General features: G+C 44.8%; 1 protein-coding gene across 3 annotated transcripts in view; it reads right to left on the reverse strand.

Annotated features, from left to right (window-relative positions):
* The window catches only part of SNTG1 (syntrophin gamma 1), a 460,796-nt gene that overhangs the window by 426,263 nt on the left and 16,581 nt on the right, over positions 1–17,952 (reverse strand). For 2 of the 3 annotated variants that reach the window (XR_016388569.1, XR_016388568.1), the window contains exon 1: positions 1–17,952. This exon is cut by the window's right edge and continues 16,581 nt beyond it. The exons of the other annotated variant lie outside the window; for it this stretch is intronic. The gene's annotated coding sequence lies outside the window, so the exon portion shown is untranslated. 3 annotated transcript variants of the gene reach the window in all.

Genomic DNA, 17,952 nt, shown 5'->3' on the forward strand with positions numbered 1-17,952 from the left:
CGGAGCCTGAAGCCGGAGCGCGCGGGTCCGCAGCCGAGGGAGGCGCCTCCAGCCCCGCTCCGCGCCTCGAGGGCAGGAGAGAGACGAGGCGAATGGTAGGAAGCCACTCCTTCAGAAGTACCGTTCTTCTCGGAAGTTTTCTTTTCTTCCCCAAGCAATATCAAGAAAGCCATGATGGAAACCATGAGTGTGTCCAGCCTGTGACTGAGCGCCAGCCGAAGTCAGTCAGTGTTTCCTCAGTGTTGGGACACATTTCCTTAAGGACGTGCACAGGGAACTTTTCGCCCCCCGGCACCACTCACCAAACGGTGCCTGAAATGAAGTTTATTCTAGCCTCCCCCGAGTGTAATTCAAGAACACGTTTTTATAGGAAAATGTCCGGTAGCTCGTGCTGCCAGGGGTGAGGGCAGGCGGGGTGGCGCCACGGGCGGGAGCTCGGGGTCGGGGGGTGGAGCCGGGGTGGGGGGCGGGGCTGTGGCAGGGGCGGGGCCTGGGCGGAGGGCAGGGGGCGGGGCGCGGCACCTGTGGGAGCATCGGCCCCGAAGGTCCACACAGCCCACGCGGAGAGGTCCGTCTGCTCGGAGCTCTGGCCACCGAGAGGGTCTCAGGAGGACAGACTGTCAGGGGGACGGTCACTGGTCCAGTACTCAGGGTCCCCACAGGGTCAGGCGGCCGTAATTAAAGTAGAAAGAGTATAGGATGCTGCGGGCGCGGGTCGGGAGTGGGAGTTTGCTGCGTGAGGAGCCTCACGTTTTCAAGATAAAAAGTTCTGGATCACAGACACGGGTTGCATAACAATTTATTCCTGACACGGCTGCACTAACAGTGGTGAATTTTGATGTGTTTTCTACCACAGTTAAATTTTTTCTTAAAAGAGGCATTATTTATAATCTGACATGATGGTCAGAGTTCCACAGCAAAGCAAGTGAAAATTTAGGGTGATTATCCAGAAAATGCAGGTGCAAAATGTATCTGTTCAAAGGACTGAATCAAAGGACAGGAAAGACCCTGGTTCACTTGCTCTGTTCACTTGCGTTTCAAGGGCTTACGGCCGCCTCCTGCCTGGACAGAAAGCAGTGTGTCTGTCAAGCAGTATTCAGGGATCGCATGCCTTCGACATGGGCCCAGTGGTGCTTTTTTTAACAGCAAGTCTTTTACGAGGATAGAGTTTTCCCCAAAGAATCCGCAGATATAAAATAACCATTACATACCCCAGGTTGTCTGCACACACATACACACGCATGCATACATGCACAAACATGCCTTAATGCACTCACATTCACGCACACGCACACATGCGCCCACAGCTATACATGACAGACGCCTGGTTGCGAGTGTGGATGCTGCACGGTTGTCTTGCTGGACGTTCAGCCCGTACGCAGAGCGGCCCCTCGCCACCCCCCAGCCCCGCCCAGGCCGCTGATGAACAGGCCCTGCAACACCAAGCCCGCAACCTAGAGAGACAGGCAGTCCGTCCTTTGGTCTGTGAGGTGCCATCCATGAGCCCGGATAAGCCAGACCCGGCCAGGGACCCGAGTACAGCGGGCCCCAGGAGCTACGCGTGCAGACAGATGAAGACAGGGTCCGGGGCCAGAGGAACGAGAAAAGGTCCGGCCGGCGCAGCGACACGGGAGGCTGCCCTGGAGGGAGAGGAGCGCAGTGCCCACAGCCAGGGGTGGAGGCCACGGACCAGCCCACGTGGGGCCGCACAGCGTCTGAACTGCTCTGTGTGCCGCATCCACTCTTGACACAGACGACGCTCCGAACGTCTTTGTCACCTGATGGTTACACCTCCCGTTACAGAGAGGCGGGGACTAGCGGTCACCTGCCCAGGGGCACCCAGCCGGCAAGCCGCTTCTTAGGGAGCACGTGTAGGGCCTCCTGAACCCCCTTGCTGTCCCGGCCAAGATGTGTCTCCGCCTCCGAGGCCGGCTGTTTCCTGTCTTCTAACTGCGTTTTCCAACCTTCTCTTGTATTGACCTTGGCTGTGATTTCCTCCCTCTCTGTCTTCTGCCTGTGACGCGATCAGGACGCAGACTTCCAGGCGTCGGTGCAGAGGGACCGGCTCCTCCGGGCCTGGTCTCCATCCAGACAGCTCCTGCGTTCCAGCACCTCAACACCAGCTGGAGACAGAGCAAGGGTGCACGGCGCACAGGCCACACGCAGGCCCGACCTCAGCACCCGGGGCGGGGGGGGGGGGTGCTCTGTGAGGTGGTGCTGGAGCATCAGACGCCCCTGTCGAGGCAGGAAAGGAAAGGGCGGCAGCGGGCGCTCTGACGGCGCGGGAGACGGTAGAGGCGAGGGGAGGACACATGTGTGTTGTTCGTCTCCCTCCCAGGCAAGGTCAGTGACCCAGGTGGAATCCCCGGGGGCGGCTCCTCCCGGAGGCAGGCCCTATCCTGGTCCCCAGCAGAAGGGCCGCCCAGCCCCTCGGCCTCAGCAGCTCCTGTCGGCACGTGCCACTCCTGTGTTGTCTTCTCCTACTTCAGTTTTCTTTTGTAAGTGTTCCTATGTAGATGTATAATCTATACAGATTATTAACTTGGTATAAAAACAGATACAATTAGTACTGAACAGGGGCATCAGGAGGACCCAGCACAACCTCCCGGGGTGAGCATCCTCACAGGCCCAGAGGAAGGGTGGGATTAACAGCCTCAGGATCCCTCTTTCTCCACTGCAGGGTTCTGCATTCAGAGTGAGAACAAAGAAAAGTACAGTCCCTGCATTTTCTTTACTGTTCCTTTCATCTCACTGATTTTATTATGGTGGAAGAAAATGGTCTAAAACTTAACGCATGGGTGCCCTTCAAGGGGTGAAGAGGTCTCGCAGTCATGGGCCTGTGGTTAGTGCTGGGTGCAGAGGACTCGAGGCCCTCCCTCCCTTCACCCTCCGGAGCCTAAGCTTCCACTCCCGGCCCACCTCCTCTCTCACTCTGGTCCCCCTCCTCTGACCTGGGTGAGCTTCCCCACACCTCGCCTCACGACTAAGTCAGGCTCGCGTTTCCTACCAGCACATCCTCATGCAAAGCCTGAGCTCGTGCCCAGTGGGGCAGCAACCAGAGCCACATCCCGGACTCTGAGCTGCCTTCCTGTCGCTGCATTTCTCTTTGCCCATGAGACCCAGACAAGAGGAATGGAATTGTGCCACTGAATCTTGCCGAGACCCTGCTGGTGGCTTCGGTGGTACTTAGAATCGGGTGGGGACCCCGTCCTTGGCGTTGCCACTGCCCCTCCTGCTGCCCCTGAAGCCTCCCCATCACAGAGCTGGCTTTGTTCTGCAGTTACGTCTCAGTTGAGGTCTTCCCTTCCCAGAAAAGCCTTCCTGGACGAGTTTGTCGCTTTTCTTTTTTCCTGATATTGTAAAATTCTCTGCATCACATTCATCAGTGTCATATTTTTATCTTTCCATTTGCTTATTTCACGTTCCTGGTCCCTCTTGGATCCCCTGGGAGGTCAGTTTCATGAAAATAGTAAGCAGTCTGCCCTATTCAGCCTCATGGCCTGGAAAACATCAGGTAAGATTTTGGAAATAAATATAAAAATGCAAAAACATAGGAATAAGTGAGTGCTTGCCTTGCAACTCTTCCAGTCTTTATCAAAGGCACCTGAATAATGTTACACCTCACTTTACAAAAAGAGAGCTTCCCTTCCCATTCCTTTCTGTGTGCCACATAAATATTCACACACTGAGCTTCAAAGAAGGCCTTACTTTCCCCTAAAAAAGATGTAAAATCCAATTAAATTTGCACTGATTGCAAGGTACCTCTGGATGAATCATTGCTCTATGGTGAACTGGGCTGTGAATCTTGAGATTAATAATAGCTGACAGAAATGGTACCAGATCTTCTTTCCAATTCTCTCTCCTTCCCAACTTTTGAAATAATAAGAAGAAATAACTCAAGAAGCAAGTATACTTTGTAAAGAAGCTGTTAATTGAAAAGTAAATGAAGCAATGCCATGCACCCCACCACCAACAGGAACAAAAAACAGAAATACAAAAAAGAGGAAAAAATGCTGAAAGAAGGCAACATGACAAGTTCCATTAATTTGTCAGAAACGAGGACAAAATTTTTTCAAATTATGTATCAACAAATTGAGGCTTTTCATGTGTAAATCTGTCTCTGAGGTATTGCAGACACACAGTGATACCGTTTTAAACAGGATAACCCTAACCTCAACACCACACTGAAGGAAAGTGCCCCCTTCCTGGGACTGCCTGTGATTTAGGGCACGGAGAACGTTTCTCTTAGTCACTGGTGAGCTCTCTCAGGTGGCCTGGGAATGCCAGACACACTCAGGCCAGCTTCACAGATTTCTTATGGTGAAAATAGTAACAAGGAAAAACACCCTCAGGAGTTGTGGAGACTGTGCACCAACGCAACTACCCATCACAGCTCCAGTGATCTGGAAGGCAAAGGCTGTTGTGTAATTCCTGGTGATTAACTAAAATCTTAACCCTGGGAGATTTAATTTAATGGGTTTGTATCATAAAGTCAACATCAGAAAGCACGCTAAGCTAATTAAGTCAGGGATTCTCAGGATGAAATTCCAGGAAACGTCAGAAATCCTTTCATCCAACGCTGTCATAAATAAAGAACTAAAATAATCTCAACAGCTGAGGAGATTATGAATGAAGACATTCTAAATTTTATGCTTGTAGTTATATTTGGGAAGAATCTTCTTTAATTCTTATTCCACCAAAGATGTCTTTAAATGCACAGTCTTTAGCCATTAGCCCCCTCAAAACCATATTGGAAGAGACAGGGTACGGGGAGATACAGTGATGATTTGCTGCTTGAGAACCATCTCCAACTGTCTGGCTGGGATGGGTCTTCCCAGGATGCACCCTCTGGACCGTCTCACCCAGAAGGTGCCCGTGATGCCTTCCTGATGTGCTCATGTGTTCGCCCCATGTGCTCTTTTCCAGTCTCCCTCTGCATTCTCCTGTTTCAGTGACTGCGGATTCTACCACAAATAAAAGTATGTCTAATTTTGTTCCACCCTGTGTATCCCAAACCAAATCACCCATAAAGCTCTTTTATGACCTAATATATATTGACATATGTGAAACTAACGTCTTCAGAATACATCCTGGGAAACTTTCATCAATAAAATATATTATTGTAGGTGTAATTTTTTCTGAAACCTCTTAAATTATTTTGAATAGAATCACCAAGTGTTAACAGCTGAAAATTATCTAGTTTAAGCTCTTTTACAGTTGGTAAAGGGAGCCACAGGGCCACACCACTAGGAAGTTGCTGACCTGGCCTGCGAGGGCTGTGCTCTCCAATTCCAGGCTGAGGCTCTCCTACTGGCACCAAAATAAAAAATAAAAAATCCCTTATGAGTCATCCTGAGAAATGGTTGAAAGAGCAAGACATCTGAAATCAAAAGGCCTGAGGCTAATTTTACTACTTTTTAACCAGACCTCCTTGGGAATATAGATTCCACTTCTAGAAAAAAAGCTGTTTTAATTTATCTGCCTATCTCATAGAATTGTTGAGAGGTCAAATAAGCTAACAATATAGAAAAGAACTCTAGGCACATGGAGATCTAAGTTCACTAATTAACATTGTTCTGGTGGCTGTCTTACTTTCTTGACCTCCGTTTGGAGATCTAAGGTGATTTTGGTAATTTGTATTATCAGTGTTTAGTTTTTATGCTTTGCTAATGGAGTTTGGCCAGTGCTTCTAGACAGGAACAAAAAGAGAACTGGATGATTTAAAATTTTGGAAGCTATATTCATTCACTTTGGAAAACAGCATACTTCCCAGTATAACAATATAAAAACTTGAACTAATGGATGATCTTAATGTGTTCAAAGAGGAAGCAGCCTCACAGTCTAGCAACGGGAAAATTGGGATTTCTAGTGAAGTGTTGATGTGCTTCTCTCTCCCCTAAGACGGTCATGTGCTTAATACCAAGAACCCTCTCTTACTTCATCTGAATTAAAACACAGAGCCTAATGCAATGGCTAGAGTAATTGTAGAAATATTGTTTTTTTGAAATGAAATGTTATATATGTTACCAAACAGAATCGGAGTTATCATTGTTGTTATCATTTTTTCCTCCAAACATTCCTTTATCAACCTCTGCATCTCTAATTTTATTCTGATGTCCCAAGTCCAATCGATTTGACCTAGATACTGAAATATATTGAATGAATACTAAATACATTCAAAGAATATTCTTTTCTTCCAGCATATACTTCTTTTTACACATCTTTAAGACTTGTTTGAATTATTCTTAATTTTTAGAGCACTTTGGTGCATATTTTATGAAAACTGGAACTCACCAAACTGGAGCAGTGAATTTCATCTCATCTGAAACACAGACAGACTCTATCGTGGAGGGCGTCCCCCACGCTTGCACAGTGAGTCTGGTCCTCCACAACCTCTGCACCTTCAAGTCAGCTTTGCTTAGACATGGGTCACTCCCTCACCACAGCTGCGAACGAGGAGAAAAGGGGTCTCCAGCATTGAGAAAACAGCTGTTGACCGGGCTCAGTAGCTATAGGATCTAGGACAGCAGAAGGATGCTTCTCTAGAGCACGGTGGTTAGAACTGCATAAGTTATATCTTTCTCCATAAAAGAAAAATGAAAAATATTTGACTATAGTTTGGATTCGGGTAGTAAATGCCTATTTCTCTAATGAAATAGACACTTTATTATTGATTATCTTGGAAACTCCAGAACAGAAACAATCACCTAACAGAAGTACATGTGTCCTGAGAAGCAAGTCACTGCTCAGATCAGACAAGGCCACTAAGGGCCAGATGTTGAAGAAACATAATGCAGTGCAACAGGACGTGCATGCACTAGAGAAAGAATGCGGCATGTTTCAGTGCATGTCTGTTTGCAGCACCACCTGCGGGCCATAAATAGTTACTGAAACTGTTTCTTGGAGCTGACAATTGCCTGATGACATCCTTGTAGAGCCTCTTACTCACCACATAAGCAGAGAAATATTTTTGAGAAAGTGAGGTACAGACATATGACTGAAGTTTCAAATCACTGAAACCCTTTCATAGTCGGATGTCAACCTGCCTAGAACTTGCATTCTACAACCAACCCCTGCTAATCATCCCAAGATTGGTCTAAATGTTCCTTTTAATCAGGGTGCATCATGCAATTTGATTAACATAAATAATAAGAGCAAGAGATGTTCTTGTCAGGATTCAGTAGTACACCAGGATGAAAAAACACAAGTAGTCCTTCATTCCATCATCAAAAAGCAGCCTGTATTGGCTGAGGAGGGAAGACACAGCTTTTCATGTTCTGTAAATCGGAACTTACACAACTGTGTCATTATTGTTTTGATAAATGCAGTTGTCTCTCTTCTTTTTTTTTTTTTTTTTATTTTTTTTCTTTTTGTCTCTCTTCTTTAACATGCCCCAACACCAAGTGCCATACGTCACAAATGGAGTTTGAAAAATCAGGTGAACTAAAATAAACTTGCTACGAAGAATTTTCCTAAATTTTACAATTCTCCATGAAGTGATTTACGAACCCTGTGGTGAAAGGTTCATTGTATTAATGTCTCTCTCTGAGTTCTTACAAATTCATAATTAATCAAAAGGAGGAAATTTAAAAAGTGGATTAAGCCTCCTAAAAAATTAGTTCAACCACCTCATTAAAAAAAATAATCAGAACAGAAGACTTTAATTGAAATAAACAGTGGCTGCACAAACCGCCAAGGTGTTAGTTACCTTGGATCTCGATATGCCGTCACCTAGTTTTTCTCTCATCCTGTCTCTAATCCATCTTACACACTATTCTTAAATTTTCCAAAGCTCAGAAATGTTCACGCTCATCCAATTCCTCCAGACTTTACCAAGGCCCCTTTACTGGCATTCAAGCCCCTCAAGTTTAGATGCAGCCTGGTTTTACTCTTCCCCCTGGAAACTGGCTTTTCCTTGAGTAAACACCAAACCAATGGAATGCTCCATTATATCCCCAGATGTATCCTGAATGGCCTTGCCTTCCAGTTTTCTGGAACCTGGAGCATAGTACATACAAGTAAGTGTGACCGAACGCAGGGAAACCCGTGCTCTCCCAGCCGCCTAAAATTTAAGCATCACCTTCACCATGAAGCTGCGTCTGATACCCCCCAACCTTACATGATCTCCTCTGAATGAGAAGACACCTTCTGCTCACGGTAACCTGGGAACTTTATTATAAGTCCTTCCGAGACAAGGATCATATCAGATTTGTTTTATGTCCTTTTAGTACCTTTCCATTTCAGATACCTGTGAAAATTCAGCTACTAAAAGATGAACTCAAAGTCAGGGACTGAGTCACCTTGCTGCAGGAAAGGATTTTGGGGTGTGTTTTTACGATAACCTCTCAAGTCACAGCAAGCAAAGGTGAAAGAGTTAAAGAATCTGTTGTGTTCGTGGGATTCTCCAGATAATCAGAATACATACATATTTGTTATGAGGAATCAGCTCGCATGATTACGGAGGCTGAGAACTCCAAAGATCTGTCATCTGCAAACTGGAGACCCAGGAAGGCCAATGGCACAATTCGGTCTGAGTCCAAAGTCTTGTGAACCAGGGACCCAGTGGTGAAATAAATTCCCAGTCCAAGGGCAGAGGAGATGAGTGGGATGTCCCAGCTTGGCAACTTCTCCCTCCCTCTGCCTTTTGTTCCATTCAGGCCCCCAGTGGACTGGATGATGCCTGGCCTCACTGGGGAGGACCACCCACCAAATCAAATGCCAATCTCACCCCAAAACACCCTCACAGACACAACAGGAGAAAGGGTTAATCTGGGCATCCTGTGGCCAATCGAGTTGATACATAAAATTAACCACTACACTTATTCTTGAGACAAAATACAGCATGGCTTGGGGGGGACCATAAGCTAATGTATGGTATGTGGGGCACATTTTAAATCATCACACTCAATGACGTATGTGAGCAAACGGCTTTGGACACAGGAAAAATGGAAGAACAACAAAACCTATTCACTCTTCTCTGTCAAAATCTTTGCTCCCTTACAAAACGCTATATACAAACATAAGTATATATTGAGCAGTTACCATTGTATTTCTCTGCAGAAAAAAATCAGAGAATGTCCACCAGGTAAAGGGGAAACATACTCGGGCCTGCAAGCGAGGTGGGTAATTATTTGCTGTCCTGTAGGATAAGGACAGGACGAACTGTGAGGCGGAGAGCACACCCTCACTCCTGTACCTGCACAGACAGGTACCCACACCTCCAGGGGACAGAGACAGAGGTGCTGGAAAGACAGGTTATTTTCATCATCATTATCTTGAACTATAAATGTCAACCCTGAGACATACATGCTCATGACAGCTTCGTATTTGCTTAAAAACTTTCTGTGAAATGCCACCCTACTAATGAACTCTGCTTCATGGAATTTTTGTTGCTTTAATCTCACTTTCAGTGATGATTACCTCTCAATTCTCACTACAAATCAAAGAGATATTTCAGAGAAGGGGCTGAACGCTGAAGACCCAGCACTGTCACAGTAAAGGTAGAGCGAAAAAGGATAAGCTTACATTTACTGAACTTAAAAAAAAAAAAACTTGCCCAAATTAACCCATTAGAATTTAAACACAGTCTACACATTATACTAAACTAACAAAAATTGAAAACAAAAAAAAATGATGAACAGTGAAGATTTTATCAGATGAAAAACTTTCATCACCATATATGCTCTGAACAAATTTGTGTCCCAAAGTAGAAAGCAAAAAAAGTCAGGAAACTGCAAGCGCTCATTTCTACAAAAGTAGATTCTGGAATAGATTAAAACACGGTAGCAGGATGGACGGGAAACTCCCCGAGAACAGGGCCTCTGCACTTTGGTAGAAATAGAGAATAACTGTTAAAGGCACAGAATCCAAAGCCAGACGCATTGCTTGAAGCCCTGCTAGGTCACTATATTGATGGGACTTTTGCCAAAGCCAAGGAACCTTTCTGTGGTCAGTTTACTCATCTGTGAAATACAAATCAGAACAGGTCCAGCTTTGCGAGGTTATTACAAGAACTCTGATCTGCCCGAGCACTTAGAGCAACGCTTGCGAGTACTGAGTGTTAAGGATGCCTTGGCTTTTATTATTACTCACGGAATTGTCTAGCATCATGCCCTCCAAATAAACAGAGCACAAAAATACTTGTTGACGTTGTTTATAGAAAGATTGAAAAAATATTGTTGGCAAATTAATGATATGACGCTAAATTTACACAAAATATAATACAGCTGTTAGCACTGCAACAGAGTCATAAAAACATTTGTTGAGCATTAATTCTGTGCAGGGCATACATAAAGCAGTACATACAAATATGACTATAAAATAAAGAAAATGATTTCACAAGTCATCATACCCTTTGTTTATCACAAATTAACTACCGCTGGAAAAATGTGAAATAAAACTAAATCATTTTCAGAGGCAAAAACCATGTTTTAGCAAAAAGAACTGGAACAAGCAATCAGCTGTTTGAAACAATAAAAACAATAATGGTAAGTAATGCAACTAAACTACTGACTATATGTCAAGTGTAAACCTACAATTTACAATAACTCTATGCACTAAGACCCACAAAACACTAGGGCATTAAAGAAGCAACTTGACCAAAGATTCAAACCCAAATACTCAGACTCCAAAGTCTATTTTTTCCCCACCATTTTCCTAATAGAGGTCAGAAAAATAGAGAGAACCCTGGAAACCTGAATAAGTAAAAATTCAATCAGAAATAGAAACCAAACATATTTTGGCATGAATATTACATGCTGAAAATACTGGCAAAAAAAAAAAAAAAAACACGGTCAGGAATGCACCAACATTTAGGTGAGTAGATGGGGAGAAATGAGATAAAACGACATAAAAAGTTGAAAGAACAACCAACACACTGACGACTTTAATAGTCACGCAAACTAATAAAGGGTAAATAAAAGATGAATGATCTCAGGACAAAGTTAGAAAAAAAAAACTCAGTGAATTAGTGAAAATAACACGTAGGGAAAAAAGATAAAAGGAGAGGAAATAAACTAAAACTTTGTAATACAATTCTTGGTTTTAAATATCTTCGAGATTACAAAAACCAGAATGGTGCCTATTTGTTTTGTTTTCATTAAAAATTCTGTTATCTGAAAATTCAGTTCTTCTGGTGGAGGGAGGAAGCATTGACTAAGATTCATGACAAAATCCACCTCAAGGAAATACAAGTCAAGTGTCTGGTTACCTAGATTTCAAATTTCTGTAAGTAAATATGACAATCAGAGCAAGATGTTTTTGGGAAGGGAACAAACTGATTGCACAGCAAGTTGTTACGTTGGCAGATATATTCAGGCCTCCATCACTATGTACATACGTATTCATACACACTCAGCTTCACTATATACAAACACATATTCAGCTGCTCATGAAGAAAGGAGTAGGAAAAGGGCCCTTGGATTCACCACCACCACCATCATCACTGTCACCTATCAAAGGTCTTGCTCTCTGTGACTAGACATGTTCCACTCTGCAGTAGAAAACGGCATTCTCAGAGCTGTGAGCAGCCTGTCACCATTCACTCAACACACATCCATCCAGGCAAATAATGCCGAGGATAGCTAACTCACGGCACTTTAGTCCATTAGGCAGAGTGGCCAAGGTCGGTGCTCTTTACCTGAGACAGGTATTCTCAGCTCAGGTCTCTCGTTTACCAGGATGACAGTGAAAAACACACACCTTCAACAAGAACAGGTGTGTGGCCCTGAACTTCATTTCACAAAAATAGTGCCAGCTTAGCGTTTCCTGTTCTAACTGAAAACAAAGGTCAGAAATTCCATGCCCTCTCCTGCTCTGTATGTCATTAATAATTTCAGGTTGCCTCTCTGAATACTCTACAAATAAACTCTAATTTACATGAAATGCTGGGCAATACTTCACGCACCAGAGATGACTACCAATTACAGAAGAAAAGACACAGACACAGCTTCAAAGTTACACTGAGCATAATTCCACCTATTTTGTAGATTCATGAGATAATCTTTAAAACGTCATTGCATCAAGGACATCACTAATGAATACTGATTGTCATTGAGCTGGATACATATAAAATTCTGGTCAAAAAGGGAAAAGAAACTAGGAATATAATAAAAATGAAAAAAACAGCAACCTAATTTGTTTTTCTCAACAAACATGACTGTGCATCTTCCCTGTGCAGGGATGGAAGATTGCAAAGGTGAGTAGGACACACTTGGACCAGAGGTTTGCAACCTTGTGAGAAAGAAGGAAGGGGTAAAGCTACTGTCACTAAGTGGATTAGTCTGGGTTCTCCAGAGAACAGAACCTACAGATGGTGTGTGTGTGCGTGTACACAGAGAAACAGAGAGAGAGATTTATCTTAAGGAATTGGATCACGTGACTGTGGAAGCTGGCAAGTCTCCAATCTGCAGGGTAGACCAGCAGGCCAGAGACCCAGGGAAGACGTGATGATTCAGTTTGAGTCCAGTGGCCAGGGAGGCCCGTCTTCTACTAAGACCTTCCACTGACCAGTCAGACACACCCACAGTAGGGAGGGCAATCTGCTTTCCTCAAAGTCTACTGACTTAAATGTCAATATCATCTAAAAAACGCCTTTGCAGAAACATCAAGAATAACGTGTGACCAATTACCTGGGTACTTTGGTCTCGACATATAAAATTAACAATCACACTGAGGCCCTGCTATGCATAAGCCCTGTGATGTGTGGAACACATATTCGATTTGTGTTACGTTGAAAATAAGTGAGGAATATTTAACAGATTTGGCTCATACCATTCTCCTCATGTTGAGTTTTAGAAATAAATTTTAAAAATCAGACATTAGTGGGGAGGCAATGCAACATTCTTTCTAAATTGAAAAGACTTGCAAAGACATGTTTTGTCAGATCAGCTACGAAAAACAGAGGAGAAAATGAAGTCTCAGCAAGGTCCTATTTTTAACAGGTTTTAGCACTCACTGAAATAAACTGGGAGCTATTCATAGCACTGCTTCATGAATCTGAGCTCAAATAGTCAACCAAAAGTACAATAGAAAGACCAGTAGTTTACAGAAAAGGAAACCCAGGCCTGTACGTACCAGACCTAAATCCTACCTGGCTTACAGAATTGCGAGGAGGAATGCCTGCCTGCAAAGTAAAGAAGCAAGATAAACGACGCCTAATTTTTCAGAAAATATAGTAAATACTAAAAAAGAAACCCAATTGCATTGAAATAGTAATATAAGTCCCTACAAACTATGACTCAAAAAAAAAAAGATAATAGAATTGTGAAATCATAGTATATGAATGAACACTGCAAGCCCAAACCAAAACAAAATCAGACCTGCCAAGATAAAAACGGGCAGTGTGCCAATGGCACTTTCAAACACTCATCTACAGTCTCCTATCTGGTTCCTGGGAGAGTCTGCAGAGAGACATTCAAACAGCGTGTGCTGCGGGCACCTGCCTTGGGTCTCTTTGCTTCCTGAGGCAGAGATGGCCGAGGAAGGACCGACGGGTAAGGTGGAAGGGCTTCCTAATCGGGCGCTGGATGACTTCTTCATCCATCTGTACTTTAGTCCCTGATCCACTCACCTACCATTCCTACCAACCTGTTTAGCTTCAATCTCCCACAACTGTGGGAGGCGCTGTGATGAACCTGCACCCTTGACCGCCGCCCTCTTCCGGCCTGAGCACCACCAGCCCAGGGTTCAGGGAGCCCCGGGGGTGCCTCTGCCCGCCTGCCCAACGAGCCTGTCCTTGGAACCGCGCCCCCAGCTACGTGAGAGCCCTGGGACTCGTCCCCATGCCCCTCACTCTTGTGGACCCACGCCCCATCTGGCTCACCTGCGGGTTATGGCTCAACGTCTGACCATGGAGGCCAGCTCTGCACATCCTCTAGTCAGACTCAGTCACCAGTGTCACCCCTACCCTGTCCCTGTCCCTCTGCACCTCAGACCCCACCAACACCTCCTCAGAGGCTCACGTCTGTTTCTGAATGTCCCCTGGACTGGAGCCTGCTGACCAGAGCCTCAGGGAGGGGCAAGGAGGCACGCGGAGCTGGTGTTGGTGTGCACCTGCCTGCCACCCTCCGACTCCCTCAAAGCCAACTACAAAGGATTTTTGTGAAACCAGCAGAGACTATGTCCTTCCTCCTAGAGTCTGATGGAAAATCCAGAGGTGACCTTGGTCATACTCAACTGTATTTGATTCCAGCAAGTCACTGGATCCTCCTGAGTCTCTGCCTCATCCATCCAAGGAGATGATGGGCATCCCAGGCTCAGGAGGTATGTGTGAGCCACGTGACCCCAGCAAACATCCTGGGAGGGCGATGACTCCGTGTAGCACACGAGTGTGATCAACGCGAGCCGTGATGGCTCTCTTCCAAGCCGATCGGGCACACTAATCACAGTCACCCACTGAAGTAACATCATTAGCACCGACATAGGTATCCTTTATCCCAGGCTTTTCATTTACCAGGATAACAATTACAAACACAGACTCAAAAAAAAAAAAAGTATTGAAAATTCTGTTTCAGGAAGACAGTGGGTCAGGATGCAGGAATGACAAGTGGCCCCATCGCGGATTGGTGTTTCTGCCCTTGGAAAACACCAGCATGGTCCTTCTCACAACCACAGCTTTCCATCCAAGGGGCAGTCTGAGCCTGTGGAGGACAGTGGCATATGGACTTCTTACTGGGGGGAAGACTTTTCCTCGTACTGTCAGTCATGCTGGAAAGTCTTAAATACAGTACTTACTGTTGGTAGTATTGTAAACGGCTTTGCCCAGCAAACAACAGTGAATAGAAATTTCCTTCAAAAAGGAAACAGCCCTAAAGGGGGAGAAGGCGGCCAGCTGTGTTTCTGAAGTGGAGTCTGCAGAGAACAGGACCCAAGCAACCCCACAGAGGTAAGCTTTGGCTAAGACAGTAGGTCAGCTACTTCTCCAGTTGTCCTATTCTTACCCAAGCCAGCAGCTAACATTCTGGAAACTGACAGTCCTGACGACACAGAAAAACAGTTTCCATGATGCTCTTTTAATAAAGTAGATTTTCCTTCTCCTCCTCCTAACACTTCCCGTTAAGGCTCCGAGCCCCATCCAGGCCATGGATCCCTCCACATTTCCCTGTTGATGGGGGGACTTCCCCCATTCTACCTGAGAATAGAAAAGCCAGCATCTCAGTGCATCCCACAGAGGGTGGGGGCACACCAGGGAAATACAGACCCAGAGAGCCACACCAGCCTTCAGCAACAGAACAGAGCTGGGATAGGGCCCTGCTCCCTGGAGCTCCATCCCTTCCATTCACGTCCGTGTAGCACATGTGAGCCTCTCTGCATCATGCCTCTGAGTGTGTCTGCATGTGCACTCCTCGAAATGACTCAGGGTGCCATTCGCCCATCGCATCTGACGGCTGTAAAGTGCTCTAGATATCAACATGTCCAATTCACTCAAAGATAAGGTAACTTGGATCAAAGAAATAAACTGTTTTTTTTTTCAAAATCTTATTTTTAATTAGTATATAAGGTGTCATCAAATCTGAATTTTAATAGTCAAGTCTGCATTTTATTGTTATTGTCCTTAGAACATGCAATTTCCCCCCATTATCCATGTGGAATTCTGTAGAAACCGTACTTTGAATTTTGAACTTGGCCCTTTTCCTGGGCAGGGACAGGCAGTCTGATCCTCTGTCACGATGCTGGCAGCTCCCGGTCGGCCCCGTGATCAGGAGGGGAAACAACTCACTCTGCACCAGATAACCCTTCTGGTTTTCACTTTCAATACGGTATTCAACAAATTTCATGAGACAGTCAACGTCTGATTATAAAACAGGTCTCGCGTTAGATGATTTTGCCCAACCGTAGGCTAACGTGCGTGTTCTGTGCACATTTAAGGTAGGTAAGGCTAACCAAGGTGCTCACTAGGTCAGGTTATTAAATGCCGTTTCAACTCGGGATATTTTCAACTTACCATGGGTTTATCAGGATGTAACCCCATTGTAGGTCAAGGAAAATCTGTATATGCCATTCTTTACGAATGGTGTCTTATAACAAATTCAAAACAACGTAAGCTGAATTTTTCATTAGACAACACGTGTAAAGAACGTCATCATTAAAACGTTACGTGCATATCATTATGCACGGTTAACACTGCGTTCTCTCTGAAGCATCGAATATGGTACTTAACAAAAGTTCAATTATAAATAGGGGCTGTCTGTAAAACATTCTCTAAAGAAAAGAGTATAAAAGAAAAATTTATAAAAATGAGTTTTCGGGCTTCCCTGGTGGCGCAGTGGTTGGGAGTCCGCCTGCCGATGCAGGGGACACGGGTTCGTGCCCCGGTCCGGGAGGATCCCACATGCCGCGGGGCGGCTGGGCCCCTGAGCCATGGCCGCTGAGCCTGCGCATCCGGAGCCTGTGCTCCGCAATGGGAGAGGCCACAACAGTGAGAGGCCCGCGTACCGCAAAAAAAAAAAAAAAAAAAAAAAGAGTTTTCCAGGTCAGCTCACATGACTCCAGTTCAGTTCAAGGGTGCCCAGTTTGGTTTTCTAACGCATAATATGAAGAAGACTGGACTGACTTTGAGTTCCAGCTCAGACACTTTATAGCTGCAAGGTTGTGGGTAATTTACTAAGATCATGGGCCCCAGTTTTCTTATCCCCAAAGTGAAGGGGTTAAACTAGAAATCCTTATCCACTTTAGTATTAAAATACCCTTATGGAATTTAGTACTATATATGGGTCAGCATGTGTGCTCTGCAGATCAGGAAAAGTTATGATCTGTACTTTAGAAACTAAGTGTAAATTTTAACACGCTTCCACACAAAATCAGGGCACAAATGTCCGTAGCAGCATTATTCATAATAGCCGAAAAGTAGACACAAACAAAATATCCATTAACTGCTAAATGGATAAACAAAATGTGAAATACCCATACGATGGAATATATTTGGCCGTCAAAAGCAATGAATTACTGATACATGCTACAACATGGATGAGCTTTGACAATTTTATACTAAGTGAAAATGCCAGTTGCAAAAAAAAAAAAAGCACATATTGTATGATTCTACTTATGTGAAATGCCAAGAATGAGCAAATCTGTAGAGACAGGAAGTATTTGGATTAGCAGTTGCTTAGGGCTGGGAGTTGGGGGAAGGATACCAGGTTTCTGTGTGGGGTGAGGAAATGTTCTAAGATCAGATGGTGATGGTTGTACAACCCTGTATATAATCTAAATTCAAAAAATTGCACACTTTAGATGTACACTAGGATATGTGAATTATATCTCAATAAAGCTGCTATAAAAATGTAGTGTGCTGATATCTCCACAGAAGAACAATCCGGAAGTGTGATGCCAGGAATGTATGGTATCACATATCCTCTAAAACCTTCACCTTCTGGCAGCAAGAATCAGGGGTTCCAGGTTAACAATTTCCTACTTCTCACTGACATTTAATAATAATAAACCACGGAAAGGACATTTCCTCCCTTTTTCTCTCCTTCCTTGCTCTCTACCACCGTGTTCCATCTCAGGTGCAGCAGAGGGGAGACTGCTCTTGGCACGCCGGGCTGCAGAAGCACTGTCTCGACTGGGGGAGTCTCCTGGGATGTGAAGCTGACGGCACTGTGTTTTTTTAAAGCTTTGGAAGGGGCTGCCTTTAAAAAGTTAGGCTCTTATTTACTTTATTTCCTGAGGTCCCACTTTCATGTATGTGTCTGAAGATAAACTTGCATAATGGTCTCATCGGAGCCAACCTGTGGTGCCCACTGCCCGGGGTTGTACGTGGACCATCACACTTTGCACCAGCCTTCACACTGCATTTGTTTTCATACAGGTTGCTGAGCTATGTTGGGACCCTACTTACAAGGTAGCAAAGCAAAGTGGGAGATACAGTTATTTGAAGAGATCAAGTTGGTGAGCTATGCTAGGACCCTCTTTACAAGGCAGCAAAGCCAAGTGGGAGATACACAGTTATTTTGA

The sequence above is a fragment of the Delphinapterus leucas genome, chromosome 17, assembly GCF_059928025.1.
Source record: "Delphinapterus leucas isolate spDelLeu-1000000601 "Yukka" chromosome 17, BTC_Dleu_Yukka2, whole genome shotgun sequence".
Classification (NCBI taxonomy): domain Eukaryota; kingdom Metazoa; phylum Chordata; class Mammalia; order Artiodactyla; family Monodontidae; genus Delphinapterus; species Delphinapterus leucas.